Raw genomic sequence first — 20,067 nt, forward strand, 5'->3', positions numbered from 1 at the left:
AAAAGGAAACTAGTAGTAATTAAGAACCTACTATATTCCGGCCATTAGTAAAGTTATTTACAAATAACATCCCATTTGATCTTCACAACCTCTGATCCATTGTGCATATCTCAGGAATATCCTTGACAAAATTTCAGAAGACCCTAAGAGAGTGAGAGACCTAGAGACCATGCCATAGATTGAAAGATTTCTGGATGTTTAATCATAAGAAGGCAAAACCTACAGAGAATATGGCTAACTATCTTCAAGTATTTCAAGAATCATCATGTAGAAAAGGGATTAGTTAGTTTTTGCCACAGGGCAAAATTAATAGCAGCATGTGGAAAGTAGTGAGAAACAGACTTTTTATAACGAAGTTATAGAAAGGTAGAGCTGACTTAATTTCAATAGGTTGTAAGTTCGTTAATAGTAAAGGTCTTCAGGCAGATTTTGAGATTTCAAAAGGGTTCCTTGTTTCATCTAACAGTAGAATAGAGAAGGATATTCTTAAACTAGGGTCTCTGAACTTGATTTTTTCCTTAATGTTTTGATATTGCTTCAGTATAACTAGTTTCCTTGGTAACCCTATGCATTTTATTTTATCCTTGAAAAAACATTTTTTTTAATTTTTTATTTTGAAAGGAGGTTCATAGGTTTACCCAGACTGTCAAAGGGATTCATGACAAAAAAAGGGTTAAGAACCCCTGCACTAGAAGGATAAACTTTTAAGTACTTTCATAGTCTAAAGTTCTGTGATAAGGGTTGCACATTTTAATTTTTTCCATCACCGTTGAGGTTAGAGTAAATATCAAGAGAGAGATGACAGTGGGTCAAAGCTTAAATCACAAAAGAGATTTACTTTTTTGGTCCAAAGAGATTCAAGAACTATGCTTATGGGTAAGGAAGAGCATACATATGAGGTGATGAGGACAGAGATATAAACACCTCAGCTTATCTTTTATTTTCCTCTAACATTTTCCCATTTATCAGATCTTGAGGGATTTGGTATTACATAGACATAATCTCCTAATATTTTAATGGTCCTGTTTTTAAAACAGCCATTTCACTAAAATGCAAAAATAACTAAATCATAGAATATATCTTGCTGTTTTTTTTTTTTTTTTTTTTTTTTTTTTTTTTTTTTTTTTTTTGTTTGTATTGAGTGCAATTGCTAGGAATCAGTAAATGCTTCCAGTTGGGCGAGGGATCAGGATTGGGTCATTAAGATGAATATTAAAAGAGAACATTTTAAAGATAGCACAGTAGAGAGAAACATTCAAAGAGAAGGCCATGTAGGACACTCAAAATTTGGTCTTAGACATTTTTCCTATTTCTCTTTTATTTTAATTCTTGGATTCAAAACTGAAAATGGCTTGTTGGAAACATGTCTAAAGGAATTCCTTTGCATTGAAAGCAGAATGTTCAGTAATGAGCACCCCCAGAAGACTTCTTTTAGGATTAATTATGTGACTAGAGAAAAGAGCATAATAGAAAATTAGAAAGCTAATAGCAAATTAAAAAGGGGCTTGGTTGGTTTCACCAGCTATTTTATATATATTTTTTCAGTTTAATGGTGATAGTTTCCCCCACACTTTAGGGGCCATTACTGAAGAGCATAAAAGAGATGCTAACAAGTTAACTTTCAGTGTCACAAAATGACAGATTACAAAGCTTCCTATACAATATGCTGCTGTTGGAAAATTGTGGTTTAGTGAAATAGAGAGCTTTAATTTTTAAATAACCATTCTTTAGAGTTTAATGAAGACCTGACAATTCTAGTTATTTTTTAAAAGAGAAATCTGGGTAAGATGAGCTCTGAATACATTTTTCCCTTTAATTTCTGCAGTCTCTATCTCTTGTGTTACTGTAAATAACTTATCAGATGAATACCTAATATCAATATGTTTTATACAGTGGGAAACCAAAATAATCATAATTATGATATAGAGTTCAAAACATGAATCTGTGTTATCACAAATGTGTATTCATAATTATTTATCCAACTCTTGCATCAATAATTCTAGTAGTAGGTTCTACAGATTTGTCATTAATTTGATTAAAAATCAAAGCAATAATATGAAAGTTTTAAATAGGAAGCTAGTATCTTTTCTAGTATCTTTCCATCCATCACAGAGACTACTTTAGTTTCATGTCGTTCAATTCTTTTGAACTCTGGTTTCTAGACATCCCTTCTGGGGATGAAATCAAGTTTAAAATTATGTTTAAATGATTAAATTTGTGTAAAGATTAAGGCACAAATGATAAACAGTTCATAAGGAGAAATTGTAAGTCCACAGAGGAGAGAAATGATTAGGAAAATCACTTTGTCCAAACTATGGAATCATTTCTGAAGGAACCAACTTGAAAATACTCATAAGACTAAGTTTAAATAAACAAATATGTAGGAGATGAGCTACTTGAGGTAAATTTGAGGATAAAGTGGAACATTTGGGTGTCATAGTAACTGGCTCAGGTCCTAGGAACAGACTGAATAGCACCTCCCATAGTGTATAAATTTCACTCGAGGAATTTGCTGACTAAACTAGAAAGTCTGGCCCATTTTTTCTCTAGGATACATATAAGCCTAGATTTTAATGGGGTCATATCTAAATAACCCAATTATAGCAGCAGATACTTTAAAAGCCCTACAGCAAATGAGACAATCTGTGATGGTGGTTGAGTGAAAAAGTTTATGAGTGTATTTTGCAGTTTCAGCTATTTTTTGAAAAATATTTCAGTAGAGTTGCCAATGGCTAATTTTTTGTAAATGCAATAGAATTCCTATATCTTCTCTGAAGTAAAATTTTGATTTTAGAGAGTTTTTTCTTTGTATGGTCACTGTACTTACTGCTTTGGCATTATAGAGCAAAAGACTATACCATGATGATACAAAATAATATTTCTCCTTACCTTTTACTAGCTGTTGCTACCTTGAACCATGGCCAAAAAGAAAAAATCCTTTGTAGAAGAGTTTGCTTGTCTTTTGTCACTTACATTGTGTGCATTGCAGTTGTTATGGTTACAGGAATCCAGTTTGGAGTGAACTTTTTGGTAAAGCACAGGCAAATTCTCTTTAAAGGATTTGCAGAACCACTTGTGCTCATAAATTAATTATTTAATAACAGATTAATTAAAGTTAAGGGAAAAATACCTTACCATTGCTAACTTCATTCACTTTCTTCATTGAAGTCAAAATTTTGAAAGGTGGTTTCTATATGTCCCCCACCCATGTCCATCTCACTAACGTTATTTTATATATTTTCTGTAAAAGGCTTAAATGTGTGCCTTCTAGTGTAAGCCATGACAAAGTCATTTAATTATTCAGGCAAGTTTTTAGTCTAGTTGTTGTTAGAGAAGGTATCAATATCAATATAATATAGTGAGTTTCCTCACCCTATATCAATGCAATAACATTTAGTATCCCTTAAAAAGGCTAAATTGAAAATAACTGGGAGTCAAGTGCTATTTCCTCCCTTTCCCCAGGACAGGTCTAAAAGAACAAAAGGTCAATACAAGTTATAGCCAAATTTTCATTTAAAATTTTAGACAAAATGATAAATATGTTCACATTATGATTAGCATTTTCTCATATATTTATCTCTAGATAGCACTTTTATTTTTAAAAATATTTTAATATACATTGCTTTTTGAATCATATTGGGAGAGAAAAATCAGAGCAAAAAGAAAAAATCCCAGGAGAGATTAAAAAAACAACAACAACAGAAAATGAAGTGAAAATAGCATGTGTTGATTTACATCCAATTTCCATAGTTCTTTTTCTTGATGCAGATACCATTTTCTGTCCAAAGTCTATTGAAATTGCTTTGGATCACTGAACCACTGAGAAGAATCAAGTAATTCATAGGTGATCATTGCACATTTTTGCTGTTTTTGTGTAGAGTGTGTTACTAATTCTACTTCTTTTATTCAGCATCAATTCATGTAAATCTTTCCAGACATTTCTAAAATCAACTTGTTCATCATTTTTTATAGAACAATAATATTCCATTATCTTCAAATACTGCAACTTGTTCAGCCATTCCCCAATTGATGGGCATCTACTCATTTTCCAATTCTTTGCTACCACAAGAAGAGCTGCTACATACATTTTTGTACATTGAGTCCTTTTCCCTTCTTAATTATTTCCTTGGGATATAGGCCCAGTAATGATACTGCTGGGTCAAAGGGAATGCACAGTTTGATAGCCCTTGGACAGATAGCAGTCTGTTGCTAAAAGTCGTGACAATAATTTGCTATTTGCTTATTTGTCTATAAATCTGATATCGTTGTGATATTTGAAAATATACAGGGGATTCCCTATTTTGGGGGCCAAATAAATGTCTGGTTTCGTTTTGTTTAAATTTCCAGAAAGTAAATTAACTTGACTTCTAAAGGGACAATATTGAAGTCTCTTTTTTGTTAACTCTGACATTTTCCTTGTTGAAAAAATTTATAGAAAAGTAGCATCCTGAGAATGTAATAAATGTATCTGCTAAGATTCCCAACCAGCCTTATTTTGTCTTATCCAATTCTAAGTGGAATGAGTATTTTATTTTCTCCAGAGTAACGTTATCATTTTAAAAAGAATGGTATCAATAATGATAATGTTTCTTATTGACCTTCAATGTTCCCTGCTCTGTGGTTTGTGATGAGAAGTGAATAAATTAAGAAATGCCTTTGTGTTGTTAGTAATGAATTTAACCCTCTAACATTGTTTATTTGTATGAGCAATTGCTCGGAAGTTTGTGAGTAAATTTCCTGGGAATTGAATGTGATTCAATGAATATTTATTAATTATTTGTTTTCTGTGTACAAAATGTAGTGCTAGGTTCTAGAGGAAAATCAAAATTTTAGACAACCAACTTCATCTGAATTGTAGAAGCATTATACAAATTTCCCCAAATTATCACCTAAGTAGGTCATATATACTGGGACCTGGATTCTCTGAAACTTTGTGGATTCTAGATCTTGGGAATTGGCAAGTGGAGCTAGTTATTTGCAACATTTAACACATTTTCTGATGAGTTGTCATTAGACATCTCAGAAAAAAATTAATTTGTTCTTGGCCTTTGAAGATCTCTTCTTTCGTCCTCCCACCCCTAAAGACATAGGTTCCTCCTCCTCACATGATGTTTCCTCTGTTCTATTTCAATTAATTGGGGAGTGAATTCTAAGCACTTGTGAACCAACTGTAGTATCTATATACTTTAAGCTCAGCCTGGTTCCTATTCACATCATTAAGAATCTCCATGAACCTACTATGAATCTGAAAACCTGGTTAGAGAGTATCTAGAACCTGGTAGTTACTATTAGGTGGTCTTTGCTGTTTCTCTATTATTCAGCTGACTGCCATATGCAAATAGGGTCTAGTATGTCTTATAGGGTAACTAGATTGCATATTTATACAATTTACTGTTATATGTAATTATTTATTGATGTCAGTAGGAGGACATGTGTATTGAAGCATCTCATCACCTTTAGAGAGCATCCCTAATAGAGGAACAGACATTCTGTACTTGGACATAATCAATGGAAGTTGAAATTAGAACAAAAACTCAAGTATTTTAATTTTTGGCTTCGTGTCACTAGATTAATGTTTATGCATTTTTCAGAGGTTTGTATTTTTGTTTTTTATTTGTTTTTTTTTTTTTTTTTTTTTTGCTGATGATTCTTATTTAGACTATCTGTAAAGTCTTTTGTTCATATGTTTAAATTTGCTTGCATCTGCACAATAGATCAATTTTTGTAAGTTACAGAGCAGTTAATTAAAGTGACTTTGTAGGATTGTCTTTGTGATACAAAGAATGACTCTATTTATTGATTGTAGGTACAGAGGCTATGACTTTCCTCATTGCAACTCTTTTGCATGAAAAAGTAAAGGGCACTTATTCTTTTGTTTGATAGAGAGTGGTTTTAAGGATACATTTTTGAAATGTGATCTAATATAATTTTAAACTTCAAGTTCCATATGGGTTTATAAGGTAGAAATATGTATCTTCATGAGAACATGTCAGATATTGCAGATGAGGGCTCTTTATTTTAAATCTAGTTTCACATGTAAATAAAATTTTTCATCCTATATAATTAGTTCTCCTGCGCTTAAATAGCCCATTTAATGGGTACTACAACTTAGAAATATTTAAAATGATTAATTGGTCTTTCTTGTATTCTACTTAGATTTCATTAGGTACATGAATTCCAGGGTTCAACCAATTTTTGGCATCAAAATATCTAGACATTTTACATTTTATTGACCTTTGTTTGTAGAGTTAAGGCAATATATAGCCAGAAAAAAATGGAGGGTATAGTTATTTGAAGAATGGGAAGAAGCATATAGGACAAAAAGAAAGCAAGGAAGCAGGAAGAAAGGGAAAAGAGTGTGTGAGAACACATTAAATCAGATTACATGAATTTGAAAGACTTTGCTCATTGCTTGATTCCTTCCAACCTCAACTAACCTATGAAGAGATATATTTACTGAATGTCTAGATCTCTTAATAGGAGAAAATCAGGAATCTTTTAGAAGACAAAATACTGGTCGCATAGGCTGCATAGACTCTTTTGCTCTAGAGAACACAGCTGGATACTTGGCAGTGCACTTCAGGTCAGGAAATGAGGGTAATACCATCAAGTGTGTTCCAAATTTTATGTTGCCAAGAAAATAATTTTTGTGGCTTTTTTTTTTGGAACAGCAACTCCCAAAGAGAGAGGTCTGAATAGTACAAGCATCATTTTGACAGCCAAAATTGCTGGGTTATTATTGGGATATGATTACAGTTTGGTCTGGCAAAGGGTAAGACAAGGCATTTCTATCATTTTGTTTAGAAGCCAAAAGTTCTGTTTGTGCAGATCTTAGTCAATCTTAGATTTGAATGAAGAAATAAGAGGTTTTTGACTAAGTTTTTTTCAAAGCCTTATGTTATTATAATTGTATTAAGCTTACATTTTCTAAAGTTCTTACATGAACAAAACATTACAAAACTAATAACTCATATATGTGTATATGTATACATAATATTTATGTATGTGTGTACATAGTAAATGTACACTGACTTTTCAAGTGTATTTTGGCTTAGCTTCTGTTATAAAAACTTAAAACTGGCATGACATGAATATAGAATGCAGCAATCCATGTAGTATGAATCTCCCTATTTTAAAAACTATTGCCTACTCTAGATAAGAGTAGAATTCTGACTTATCATATACATGATAAAGGAGGATACCCTTTGCAGATTCATGTAGAGAAAGTTATGGCTCCAGCTTGGGCATTATGACTTTGTTCATATTCAGGTGTCTGAGTGTAAGCCTATCTGAGTTTCTGCAGGAGAAAATGTAGTCAGGAGTTAAGCAGTGACTTGATATCTATAATTGTATGATACTTTTCTCACTTTACCCTTCTGTAAATTTTTTCAAGCATGTAGAAAAGTTGCAGTTCTTAGTTAACTAACTCCTGGAAAATTATTCTCCCTCAATTCTAGCAAAGTAATTTTCTCCCTTATTCTGAACATAACTGATTAAACTGCATCATTCAGGAGTAAGATCATGGAAATGTATTCCCTTTTCCATTTCCCAAGAGAATAAGTTACATATGTCCTCCAGACTCTGAGAAGAGCTGGGATAACCATCCTATTAATAATTTGAGCACTGTAGAAATGTAGAATTGAGTGAAAAAAATCTTATGAGCACTTAAGTTAGGATTGAGTTATTTCCAGTCTAGCTTCCCCCCACCCATATGTTTCATTAAACATTTTCTGCTTAATAAAATCTTTGCTAATAGAAATTAAAGTAGATATGAGAAACCTTAGGTTTTCTATACCCATTAATTAAAAGTAAAATATTCTTCATTTCAGTAGTACCTGGAAGTGATCCAGAGATCTGAACTCAAAATGATTTGCCAACTTAATTGATCATTTTATCCCCCAAGTAGCCCATAGTTTAAAGCCTAGAAGATTTTTTGATAATGAGTACACCATAGAAGTGTAATATTTTCAGTCAATAGAGGGAATATTTCTGTCGATAGTCTGAATTAGTTCATTTATAGAACCTGTTTTGTTAATAAGCATTTTTAAAGAGATTTATCAATAACTCCAAAGGTTATATTTTTAGTTTGTTTTGGCTGCTAGGTCAACTAGACATTAGGCCATAGTTCCAAAAGAGAATATGATTTTAAAGTTCACTTCATCCTTGCTGACAGTGCTGGAAGAATTTTGGAAGATTTCTCTTCTTATCTTCATGGATAGGCTGAAAGCTCTACTGGTGGAAGAAGTAACAGTGATGACATCAAGGATCTACCAAAATCTCTCGCTAGTACTGTAGAAAATATATGAATAAAGAATGTAAATGAAAATTTGAGGCAAAAAATTCAATAGCTTATTATTTGGAATGTAGATTGTTTGGAAATGAATAAAAGCAATTGGAAGAAATATTTTTCTAGTATTTTGGCATTTTGTGAAATTATACTATTGTTGTATATCTGCTTTGTATGAAAGACTGTTTGTTTTATTGAATAAGAGTTGTCCAGTATTCATGCTGATGTAAAAAACTCAAATTCTCTTGTGTGCACACCCATCAGATCAAGTTTTCTGGATGGATAAACAATGCTTATGCATATTTAACATCTTAATTAAGACCACTCAGGAAAGCATTATATGTATGCAATATATAGCTCATTCTAGAAAGAAATTTAATAAGATAGCTTTGTAGTTGAGAACATTTTCATTTATTTCATCTTTCTGAATTCAAAATAAGCTTCAAAAAGTAACAGCAATATAATCATTACTTGGGAGAAGATGATCACATTTCTTAAATTTACTATAATATAAAATAGCTTTTTTAATCGGTAATTTATTTAAAAGTTATAAGTGAGGATAATTGCTTTGAAAGAGAAATCTGCTGAATTCAAGTTACCAGAACATGGTATGACATAGAGAAAATATACTGGATTAGGAGTCCAGAAATAGGGTTTTGGGTTCTAATTCTGTCAGAGGAACTTGTTCTGTAACTCTAGGGAATTCTCTTTAATTATCTGGATCTCAATTTCCTCATATATAAAATAAAGGACTTATACAACTGTTCTCTTCCCTTCCGGAAAGAATAATCAATGAATTTATTTTGTCCTTATCTTTCTCTTTCTCTTCTTCCTTCCTCTTCTCCTTCCTTTTGTTCTAGTTCTATTTTTTATGGTTTTCATTCTTCATCTTCTGGTTCTGTTTCTCCTCTTCCTCCCCTCCCTTTCCTTTCTCTCCTTTCTTCCCCTTCCTTTTCCATCTTGTCTACCCTCTTCTTTTCATTTAGAATTGGGTAAACAATTTTCATGAATTTGATTTACATTTATTTTTATTAGTTTTAATGAATATTTTCCTTGTTTTGTTTGATTTGTAACACTCGAGGAAAATAAATTGATTTTTTTAAAAAAAGAAGCTCAAAAAAATGAAATTTGGGAAAAATATGAAAGAAACCAGATTTGTTTAGGTTGGATTTTATGCGACCTTTTTTCTAAATAGAAAATAAAACATAACTAAATCAAATCAGGATTGTTCTTTTAAAATAAAACTGTTTTGACTGTTAATGAGTCAGAAATGGTATCCAGACTCTATTATAATTTTGACTGCCTTAAAAGGACATTGAGGCTATCCTATAATAATCAGGATGATAGTGTGCTAAGGATTAGTTGAATCCTCTCAAGAGGAAATTTCACTTCTTTAATAAAGTCACTTAATATGAAAAGTGTATGTTGCACTGGATCTATAAATGAGATATTTCAGCCACCCAAGTATCTTACTACTATGCTTGTGGCATTAAGGGTACTTTGATTATTGCTAGAATCCAGAGTAGAATGGTATATTTATCCATGGTCGGGGCAGGACAGTAAGAACTAACATTGTTGCCCTTGCTGAGCCAAGATCTTGGTTTCAATGATCCACTCCAGCTGCTGCTGGCTCTTTTTTAATTTCTCTAACCAACCCAAGAGCTGGGCTTGCCACTAGCTACCAATTAGCCACAAGAGTGGTGTCAAAATACACCATCTCCTAGATTCTGGCAATGAGAAACTACCTTGGAGCATCTTGATAACATTAAAGATGTCTACCTACAGTCATTGTAATTTTATGACACCCATTTCCTACCTTTCCTTTCCTGCTTTGTTTTAGGATATCTATTTCTAGGAAATGAGTACTATCAATATCCTCCTTTCTTGATTTGTTTTAGAGTAAAAGAGAGTATAGAATGGAAATAAAAATGGAAAGTCAATGGAGAAAAAGGGAAGTTGGGAATTGTGACAATTTCCACAGAGGTTTTTGTTAATATGACTTTGGAAATGAAAAGAATTTGCCATCATAAGATTTTCATTAATTTTCTATTTCTAATCACTGAAGTTTAGAAATGTCTATGTAGATAGTCTCAGCTATGGTGAATCGGAAAATAAACTCAAATATAAGCCAGGCTAGTTTCCAAACTGTAGAGAACTTATTAGAGAGTAGGAGAGTTGTGCTTGAATTTTCCATTCATTCAGGGTTATCCCTATGCCCAGGGAATTGAAACATTTTTTTCTCCAAATCATGTTATAAAGGTTTTTGTGATGTTTCAATTCTCCAAACTACTGAGGATTGTAGAATTCTGTACTAGAGGACCATAAGTATGATGCCATATAACATTTTTTTTTGCTTCTACATAAGGGGGGATTTTATTTTTATGGTATGGTTTTTCCCAAACACCCTAAGAAACCTCTTAACTTCCTCCATCCCTTGAATGATTAGTTCAATGTCAATGTTGGAACTCCTCTCCATTGAGCCTATGAAAATATCTTTGAAAAAAATTCTAGTTATAAATTTAGACAATGCATATATTCTAATGAATAGAAAGTACTAGAATTAAATTAATTGGGGGAAACAAATGCCTGATGAATAAGAAAAAATATGATTAGCAGAATTTTAAAAGTATATTTTTCTTATTTTCCTTTTGCTCATTATGTACCATCCCACTTTTCATAAGGCCAAAAACCACACATGTAGTCAGAGCTTTTACTTATCTGTTTATTTTTCTATCTATCTATTCATTCATTCATTCATTCATTCATTTTGCTGGCCATAGTATTCCTCTTTCTCTGGATGAGGATGTGAATGCATTTTGCTAAGTGAGAGTAAGAACACTCATGAACTGTTAGGAAAAAACAAACAGCAGTATCTGTCTCATAGTTGGCTACTGACACTTTTTATTATTAACTCAATTCAAGGACCATCAAGAAATATGTTTTGAAATTGTATCTATAAATACAGAAACTAATTAGTTGATTAGCACTGAGATCCTACTATTTTACAAAAATTCAAGAATTCTTTTCATATAAAAATCTTCCCTCCCTTTCCCAAAGTCCATTCTCATAGGCTTAGAAAAAAAGTAGTTTCTGACCATATAATTTATTAACATTAACAAATAATTCAAAGAAGTAAATTAATATTTCAACAATGAGAAGATCACAAGCACAATCACTTCATAACTACACCTGATTCCTTCAGAATAGTTTTCTCAGGGTGACACTCAAAATCTTTCAGAGTCTCCTCCAGAGAAAAATATTCAGTTTTTTTTTTCACATTGTAAGAAATTTTTTTCCATTACCAGTTAAGTCTGGTAGTCTCTCACACATTCATTCTTGCTGATAGTTAACTCTCTTCATCATCTCTGGAAAATAATGCATGAAAATCTTTTCTCTGTGCCTCACCCAGACTTTTTCCAAGATGGTAATTAACTCATTTTGTTTCTCATAGACTCTTCCTAAGATTCCAGTTTACTGTTATTCCCCAGGAATTTCTATCCTTGATTTAAAAAAAATAGTATAGCATCAGAAGCTAAATTTTTTTATTCTAGGAGCTAATTAAGTTGAGGTTACTTTTTTAAGCAGCAAATTTTGTATAATAGTATCTAAGTTTTGCTCCTTTGGAAATTACCCTATGTCCAGTGGTTTTCAATGACACATGATTTAAAGGATTTTAAGTATCATTGTTGTCCAGAGTAAGGGTCAAAAAATTGCACCATTGGAGGTAAAATCTACTTAATTGCTTTTCATTGCACTATCCCAAGAAGATGATTATTCCAATTTTTTGTAGTGTAAAAATGGTTATTTCTAAAAAAAAAAAAAAAAAAAAAAAAGGGTCTTGGGAGAGATCTCTTTAAAAGTTCAACCCCAAAGAACCTCATGTTGGAAGTTTGGTTAGCCAAATACAAGTAGGTTTGATATATTCTTTTTTGTCATCTCCAGTTCTGGAACATATAATTAGTCAGACTTATATTGTAGGTTTTGAATCAGTTTACTTGCTATCAACATTAATGGAAAAGTAAACTATTTAATTACTTATTAAAGCTCTAAATTTATTCTTTCATTTTACTATATTCTAAGGCACAGATAGCAATAGAAGATCCATGTCATTTTACACCTGATTTTACATAGATATTTATCATTTGGGTAATTGAATTGCTTGAAAGAAATTGAAATACTGAGAAGATTCATGAGACAAAGATAAAAACTACAATTATACATAATTATAAACATTTTAAAATTATGCCAATAAAATAAATGGGTCTAAGATTAGAAGAAAAGGAAAGTATCTTTATATTGGATATCTCTGATAAAAACTTGAAATTGGCATTTTTTTGAATGAAGAAATGCAAACAATTGACAACTATTTGGAACAGTGCTCAAAATCTCTAATACTTTGAAATATCTAAATTAAAAGAGGCATCAATTCATATTTATCAAATTGGTACAACATAAAAAAAAAAACAATGCTGGGGCTATGGGAAAAAGAGGCATCCTAATTCACTTCTAATATGGTTATGAATTGGCCTATTTTGGAAAATAATATGGAATTATTCAAAAATGCCACACATTATTTTCTGTAGAGTTAGAGCCTCTGAATAGTAAAGAGGCCTTTGAAGTCATTTAGTCTAAACCCATCATTTCACAGATGAGAAAAGTGAGGCCTTGAGAAATTAAATGACTTGTCTAGCAGTAATTAGATGGTACAACAGAGCATTGGGCTTGGAGTCAGGAAGACCCGATTTCAAATTCAACTTTACATACTTAATTACCATGCTGTGAGAATCAGTTGCATAGAATTTACACAGTGCCTGGTACATTGTTTTCCTAATAATTTCACTACTGAGTTTCTACTTCAAGGAGGCTATTGATAAATACTAATACAAAAAATTAATTCATGGGAAACATGAATTACTGGGAAACAACCATAACAACAAACTTTATGTTCACTGGAGAGTGATTAAACAAATGTACTACAGTGTTATTTTACTATATGGAATAAAGAATATGAAGAATTTCAAGAAATGTGGAAAAATCCATGTTAAATAAGATAGAGCAAAAATGGAGTTAAAAGAATAACAAAATATATGATAATATCTTATAGTTAGATAACTTTAGACAATCAAATGAAACCAACAGAAAAACTTTACTATAGATAGAAAATCATGAACAATCTGGTTCCCACTTTAAAAATTTCATTTATTTTGTTCTGAACTTAAGAAATAACATAGTAGAATAAGAAAAAAAAGTATTGCACATGAAAGTGCAAATCACTTATGTACAAATTGCTATTCTTTTTAATATATATTGAAGTTTTCATATAACTTTTTTTTCTTTTTTATGCCCTCCTGCCTAGAAATGGCTACCATGCCATACAAATACACACACACACACACACACACACACACACACACACACACACACAAACATTTATATATAAAATTGTTTTATACATACTTTTATTTGTCAGTTCATCCTCTGGGTACAGATAGTGTCTTCCTTCATAAATCCTTTGTAGTTAATAGTAGCCATAATGTTGGTAGTTATAATAGTTTAAATGACTTAGACCTTCAAAGTTGTTTTTAAAACAATTTTGAAGTTATTATATGCATTCTCTTGGTTCTGCTTATTTCACTCATCATTACTTTATGCAACTTTCAATTCAGTGTTTTATTCAGGTGGTCTAATCAAGTTTGTGCTCTATGCTTCAACAGATATTATTTTCCACTCCCAGGAAAAGGGAGACTTGTCTCAGGTCATTCAACAGTGACCAATTAAGAACTATTTTTATTGTTTCATGAAAAAGAGTGACTGCCTTTAGAATAGATGAAGACCTGAGAAATAGCGGGAAAAACCAGACAGATAAAGTTTTATGTTTAATTATACCTTAATGGATTTCTCTTCTTGTTAAAAGAATGCTCTGTGGGCTTTCTGATGACAATAAGATTTATCTTCCTTATGGAAAATTATTTTTAAAAAATGAATTAGTTCAGGCTGAATAGCAAGACAGGCTATTTGCTGACCTCCCACTCTCTGACCCTTATTGTTAGTTTGTATATTAATATGTGAATATTCCAATGATATGTGATTCTTTTAGCCCCAGAGTCTCTCAATATGGGTACTTCTTCCACCAATGGATATGCAAATTTTGTGTGTTGTGAGGTTGAGACTCCCTCCTGATGATGGATCTGATGTAGAGCAAGAATGAGATCACAACGGATAAATGATGAAATACTGAATTCTCTGTAGAGATGAACCTGAATCCTGATATCTTTATCAGGTGGGACAGCTTCAGTGATTGAGTCAAGAGAAGAAAAGAATTAGCATTTATCAAACATCTACTATATGACAGGTATTGTGCTATGTACATTATAAATATTACATAAAGATGTAATTTGATAATATTTGAGGATGATAATAATTAGATAAAACAAATTTCTTTCTCTTCTAGGGTTCTTAAATAATCTCTTATGATTTGGAAGGCTCAAGAGATTATGAAAGAAACTTCTGCACCTATATCAGAAAGTAGAATGGAAGGGAGATTTTTCTCTCCCTCTATAGAGTGTTCATATCCTTGGAATTACTATTTGATCAGTCAAAAGGTATTACATATCCACAGTTCAGATGGATACAGTTATGGAGAAACTGTCATCTAAAGCTCCTGGTCGCAGGGATGATAGTTGTGGAGTGTAGCAGCTTTTGAGAACCCATTTGGTTATCATGCCCAGCTGAGATGATACATCAGAAGAAAGTTGCATTGTAATACCAGTCAACATGCCAAGAAACTACTTTACAGGGCGAGAAAAAATAATTATAGAATTCATCTGGAAGAACAAAAGGTCAAGAATTTCAATGGAATTAATAAAAAAAAATACAAATGAAGATGGCTTAGCTGTGCTAGATGAAAAACTATTTGGTACTGGCTAAGAGAATAATTGATCAATCGATCAGTTCACAAAGTTATGTTCACAACACATAATAGTCAGTGACTATAATAATCTAATGTTTGATAAACCAAAGATCCCAGCTTCCAGGATAAGAGCTTACTATTTAATAAACATTTCTGAGAAAATTGAAAAATAGTATGACAGAAACTAGGCATTGACTCACTCCTAACACCTTATACCAAGATAAGGACAAAATAGGGTCATGATTTAGACAAAACAGATGATATTACAAGTAAATGAGGAAGGGAGAGGAAGGGAGTCAGAAAATTTGGAAATAAATATTTTAAAAAGACAACAAGAACAAATGTTAAAGATTACTTTTGCATGTAATTGGGGGAAAAACCCACACTATTAAGTCATTAAAAAAACTTGTCTGATTGTGTTCCCCTACATTTAATAAATTTCAGTCATTTCCTATTACCTTCAGGATTAAATATAAAAATTTGATTTGATTTTTAGAACTCTCATAACCTGTTTATTGTCCCTCTTTCAGTTTTTCTAACACTTTATTCCTTCCATATAACCAACAATCCATTGAGACTGGCCTCCTTACTCTTCAAACATACTACTCCATCTCATTGTTCTGTATGTTTTTATTGACTAAACACAATGTCTGGAATTCTCATTTTTGCCTCCTGCTTCCTTCAAAGCTCCACTAAATGTTTATAATATTGTATACTTTATCTTTTTTAACATTCTATTTTCTTTTACTCAATGTTTCAGTAGGGACATGTTATATCTAAACTTTGTGTCTCTCTTAGTCTCTAATAATTAGTATTCATGCATTTAATAAATGCTTGTAAATTGGCTGTGTCCATGTTAGAATATATCACATATGTATATATAAACCACTATTTCAAAGTTCTGTGATTGAATCATTGTGGATTCTCCCTTTATTTATGTAAATTAAAATTCTAATGTTAGCCTTGAGTTACATTCTTAACCTCAGTTCATGGACCCCGCTGGCTAATCTTATTCTGTTCTTCAATAGATTATTTTTGTGAGATGCTGGGTCCCAAATTGTACCACCGGGAAGCAAGGCTGATGTTGATTAATTTCAAATTTATAGTCTGATAGTTGGTCCTTGAACAATAGATAAATTCTGTCACCAGGTCCTTTCTCAAAGCCTGTGTAGCTTGGTGCAACTTGTAGAAGTAAGTTAGTCTCTGTCATATTCTATAATTTTCTCCTTGGGTTTTTTTACTTAGTGGTAGAGCCATCAGGTCATAGAATCAGATTTTGAATGGAAAGGGAGGTAGGAGACTATCTAGTCCAAACTCCTCATTTACAACTGAGCAAACTGAGACCCACAGAGCACAAGACTACATAGAAAATAAATAGCAAAGCCAGAATCTGAGAACATTTGAGTGTTTCACTTTGATTTTTTTTTTTCTAATTTGAATTTCCAGTACTTAGCACAGTGTCAGGCACATAGAAGGCTTTAATAATTTATTATTACTGATGCTATAGTGGGTAGTTTCATTAATGATATTTTTAGACTTTTTATACAAAACTAATATTGAACTTTTAATTACATTTTGATGAGTCATAATAGCATAGATAGTATTTATTCTCCTATATGGTAAATTCTGTACTAAGCAGATAACAATGGCATATCACTTTAAAGTTTAAAAATTTATATTCTTTTCTTAAATTCTTTAAGTCAATTTTACTGACTTAGAAAATTGTAAAAATAAGTCCTAATAATCAATATCTTATTTTTTTTGGAAATGCTAGGAGAAATAATATTTTCCTATTGATACCTATGATATTTTGATTACTACTTTTGCCTCTAGAAATTTAGCAAAGTTTCTGAGTGGACATCAGTTTCTTCAGGTGTAAAATGAGAGTGTTAGGTTCAGTGACTTCTAAAGCCCCTTTCATCCTTATATCCATAATCTTATGAAACTATGAATAAGTAGAAAATATAATGCCTGGTTCAGTGATGTGTCTAAAAATATGTAGCAGAGTGCTCCTGAAATTGAGACTACTATATCATATCACTAATATTTTCTTCTCCACAAATATATATTAAAGGGTCCCAGAGAAATAAAGGAATTCAAGGATAGTCCTACCTGTACCTGTATCACCATGATGTCATAAATGCTACATGTTATTCTGTAAATTTACTGACTTCATTTAAATCCCTGATGCAAGAGGAAGAAATAATGCCTGGATTAACTGAAAGAGAAGGCAAGAGAAAGAGAAAGAAAAAGAAAAACAGACATTGTTTTATTTTAATCATACTTAAAAGCCATTTACATGTTGCTTCTATTTATTTTAGATTGAAATGATCTATATTTTCACAATACCTGGTGTTTTATGAATCTTTGTAGCAATGAACATTTGTCTGATGAGTAGACATTTCCTTCTTTTTTGGCAGGGTAGTGGCTATAGGGTGGTTCAGAAAATTATCAACCACCTCATCCTTACAGTAAATGTTCAATATATTTACAAATGAAATAAAAACCACCTAAAGTGTGGAATGCATTTAATAATGCATTATCATAATATGAAAGAGTTGAAGATTAATCAAAACTTTATAAACTGGTGCAAAATTGATTTACAGATTTGTATTTGGCTCCATGTGGTAGGACTATTAATGATAACTTAGTAAAAAAAATTGCTTTGCAATTTCTTCCTAATTGCATGTGTTTTGCTGCAGGGTGACACTGAAGATATTAAAATATGAGTAACAGATGTGATGTTTGCTAATGGAGCATCATATCGCATATATTTCCTTATTTATTTATATACTTATTTGTAGTAAATTAAACTTATTCCTTTTAAAGTGTAATGCAATTCCTATTAAGTTTTCTCCCTTTTTCTAGGCTTCCTGATTGTACCACTTATTGTTTTACTAATTTGGAAATAAAAAAAAAATTCTGTGTTTTTTTGGAATCTATTTTCCATAATTTTATTATCATTATTATTAAGTAGAAATTAATAATAAACTGTGCTCAGACTCAGTGCATTGTGGGGAGTATCATTATTACATGATCATTCTTCTTGGGCTGCATATTTGCTACTTTTATTATTTCCTTCTCTATGGGAACAGAGAGAAATACTTGTTTTTAATTTTAATGAATACCAGCAATCATTAAATGAAACCTGAATAAGAAAGTTGAAGGCTAAATAACTTGTATATTCTTTCATTTATTCCCTCAGAGAATGATAAAATCTAAGGAATAAATTCAGACACTACCTAATCTAATTGATACCTAAGCAAGAATCCCCAACATGTGATCAACCAGCCTTCATCAGATGACCTCAAGTGAAGGGGGAGAGGGGGACTACTATCTCCTCGAAGCCCATTCTAATTTTGGACATCTAATTGTCATAAAGATTTTGTCTTAAGACTAAATACATTTCTTTGAAACATTTAGGGCAGTCAAATATAATCTCTCTTCTATATCAGAACCTTTAAACCAATACTAGGATTTGTTAGGCATCTAATTTGTATCAACAATTTACTCAGATATTGTGGTTTGGGTGGAGTAGATAAAAAGACCCATACTAAGATTGTAGAGTAAGTCTTTAAAGCAGGATCTCTGAGCTGGGAGATTAGTCTGTATTATTGTTAGTGATGATCTATATAAACACACACATACAATTCACATGCAAATAATGTATTATTTTAAGGATGATAGGAAAGTATTGATACTGCAAGATTACCCTCTCCTGATTTATTTTGAGAGGTTATAGTAAGTTTCATTCTTCCTGCTCCCTTTTTATGTTCACTCTGTGTTCTGGTTGTAGTGAAAATCCTTTATTAATCCAGGGAGTAAAATTGCAATGAAATTTTATTTATTTGCTACTTTTGATCTTACCCTGCAAAACAATGTTTTTATACTTTACTGTGAGACTTTGAAAGATCTGTGATTTCATCACACTGGTAGTTTCCCCTGATGCCAATGACAGCCCTTCTACATTTCATGAGCTCCTGTTGAAAAATTCATTACCTAGGACTAGCCAGACTTTATGGTGATGATGAATCTTTTAACATTTAGTTAGCTTGATTCTCAATTGGCAGACACAAAGCAAACTGATCCTTGAATGGGTTGGTAAAAGGTAACTGTAGCATTTTTTTTTTTTTTTTTGGTAACTGTAACATCTTTCAGAAGAAGGTAATCCTCTTGAGGTCAGGAAACGTTTTGTTTGAGTCTTTTTATCCTCAGCATCTTGTATCCTGGGCACCTAGTAAATGTCTGTGAAATTGACTGTCAAAACTTGCTCTCTACCTGGCATGTAACTTTCAAGAACTCGGGGCGCTTCCAAATCACATTGAAGCCGTGTAGTAGTGTTTTACTGGGGCAGTGTTTATGCTGGGTTTCATGCAAGCAGGTTTGATGTTCAGGCAGGTCATACATCTGATTTAGACATGCTAGCTTGTTTTTGGAAGAAGCTGAGATTGTTAGGCATCCATTTATATGACCCACTGCTCCTATATGTATTGCACCACCAGGTGGCAGTGTACAAGCACATTATTCTGAAAGGAAAGACCTAGAACATTTTAATATTTTTATTTACATTTACTATTTCACATTTTTAAAAACATTACTGATTTACTTTTAGCATTATCATAATTGCAGTGTACATAACATTTTATTACCTTGCTTTTAGCTTATAATAACCACTATGTTCCATTTCTCATAACGAAATCTTTAAATATAAGAAAAAAAGCAAACAAGCTAAACCATAATAAAAAAGTTATATTTTCAAATTCAAGGCTTCAAGGTAGCCAATAATTATATAAATGTGGATTGTCAAGGACCTAGGGCTGGTAAAATGATTGGGTATGTCTTTTCTTTGTGATTGTATTATTCTGTAGTA

General features: G+C 31.9%; 1 protein-coding gene and 1 long non-coding RNA gene across 3 annotated transcripts in view; one reads left to right on the forward strand and one right to left on the reverse strand.

The window, feature by feature from the left end:
* Window positions 1-20,067, forward strand: part of SEMA5A (semaphorin 5A) — a 623,550-nt gene that overhangs the window by 32,619 nt on the left and 570,864 nt on the right. The gene's annotated exons all lie outside the window — the stretch shown is intronic.
* Window positions 13,730-20,067, reverse strand: part of LOC141549530 (uncharacterized) — a 165,439-nt gene continuing 159,101 nt past the window's right edge. Inside the window, exons 4-5 of the long non-coding RNA XR_012484375.1 lie at window positions 17,310-17,415; window positions 13,730-14,576 (exon numbers count right to left, since the gene is read on the reverse strand). This is a non-coding gene — a long non-coding RNA (uncharacterized LOC141549530). The remainder of the gene's footprint in view (window positions 14,577-17,309; window positions 17,416-20,067) is intronic.

This window comes from Sminthopsis crassicaudata, chromosome 1 (genome assembly GCF_048593235.1).
Source record: "Sminthopsis crassicaudata isolate SCR6 chromosome 1, ASM4859323v1, whole genome shotgun sequence".
Classification (NCBI taxonomy): Eukaryota; Metazoa; Chordata; class Mammalia; order Dasyuromorphia; family Dasyuridae; genus Sminthopsis; species Sminthopsis crassicaudata.